Consider the following 1700-nt stretch of genomic DNA (forward strand, 5'->3'; position numbering starts at 1 on the left):
ATAGAGGGAGGGAGAGGGAGATAGACAAAGGGAGAAAGAGAGGAAAAGAGAGGGAGGGAGATAGAGGGAGGGAGAGGGAGATAGACAAAGGGAGAGAGAGAGAGATAGAGGGAGGGAGGGAGAGAATACTGACAACATTGTTTAAGACTCAGTCTAGTTTGTCCCTGAAACCAAAATCACCTCTGGGGCTTCTCAACATTGGGAGCCAATAAATTACCTTTTCTATTTGTTTAACTACTTTGAGTTGGGTTTATAACCCTTGCAACTTGAAGTAATCCTAGGTTATGGCAAATCAAGAAACTTGAAACCATAGAGGAACTCTACCTGACATTATCTAGTTGAAGCTGTACATGCATGTGTCTTTCGGAAAGTTTGTTGAGTTCTTGCTCCTGATTCTCTTTGAATGAACTATATTCCAATTTCACTGAAGAAAGTTCCTTGTCAGCAGAATGAAGAACTACTCGCAGGTCATGCACCTCACTTTTCAAAACTAAAAAACAAACAGAATAAATTCTTAACAGGTTACAAGAATTTTTTATGAAACAGGCAAATTGCTGGGCACAATGGCTCATGTTTGTAATCCCAGCAACTCATGACGCTGAGGCAGAAGGATCGTTTGAGCCCAGGAGTTTGGGACTACCGCTGGATACCATTGTGAGACCCCATCTCTAAAAAAAAATTTTTTTAAATAAAAAATTAGCTGGGTATGGTGGTGCGCACCTGTAGTCCCAGCTACTTGGGAGGCTGAGGCAGAAGGGTCTCTTGAGCCCAGGAGTTCAAGGCTGCAGTGAGCTATGATTGTGCACTCCAGCCTGGGCAACAGAGCAAGACCCTGTCTCTTAAAAAAAAAAAAAAAAGCAGGCAAATAAATTTGATAGGTACTATTCCCATAATCAGCAAAAACAAGTTGAAGAGATCATTTTAAGTACAGATGTTGAACTAATTGGCAGGAATCTAGGAGCACTGAGATTACTTTTTTCTTCCTTTCTGTTGCACATGGTTTTTGGTACAATTTTACTGAAAAAGGATAAGTTAACATCTCTTCCTGACTTGTAGGTCATTTGACATTTCTAGACTTCCACTGCAGAATGTGCATCAAAACTCTTAATATAAAGAAAAACAAATCAAAAGGTTTAACATATTTTAAATGCCCTAATCTTAATTATTGAAAATACCTTGGAAATGTACCAGAACTTTCCAACATGGGTTAAATACTTCTGGTCTCCTTTTTTTCTCCCCCCCCAACAAATCCCATGATAAATTAAAATACTTGTGGTTTTCTAAGGGAACCTCAACTATAAATAAAATCAAATTTTTTAGATCAAAGAAAATAGAATGGCTGTCTTTTGTTTTAGCTTTATTAAAGCTACTGAAAATACTATGAAATAAAATGAAAAAACTAGGAATCAAATGATACTCCCATATACACAAATATGTACATATAATTTATACTTTATTTTGTCAATATTAAAACACTCATCTTATGAATTCAAGACACTTCATTTTCAATGCAGTTTAATTAAACCTTTAAGCAAACATTTGTATCATTTGTTTGTGGGAAATCCTGGAGAAAATTACATTTTATGGTATATTACAGTTACCACTGCCAGACAAACTCAAGTCTGGTCATCTAACAACAAGAAGATAACCAAACAGAAACATAGGAACAACCTTTTTTTTTTTTTTTTTTTTTTTTTTTT

General features: G+C 36.0%; 1 protein-coding gene across 1 annotated transcript in view; it reads right to left on the bottom strand.

Annotated features, from left to right (window-relative positions):
* Positions 1-1700, bottom strand: part of KIF15 (kinesin family member 15) — a 90265-nt gene that overhangs the window by 45725 nt on the left and 42840 nt on the right. The gene's annotated exons all lie outside the window — the stretch shown is intronic.

This window comes from Propithecus coquereli, unplaced genomic scaffold (assembly GCF_000956105.1).
Source record: "Propithecus coquereli isolate 6110/MARCELLA unplaced genomic scaffold, Pcoq_1.0 Scaffold1, whole genome shotgun sequence".
Taxonomy (NCBI): domain Eukaryota; kingdom Metazoa; phylum Chordata; class Mammalia; order Primates; family Indriidae; genus Propithecus; species Propithecus coquereli.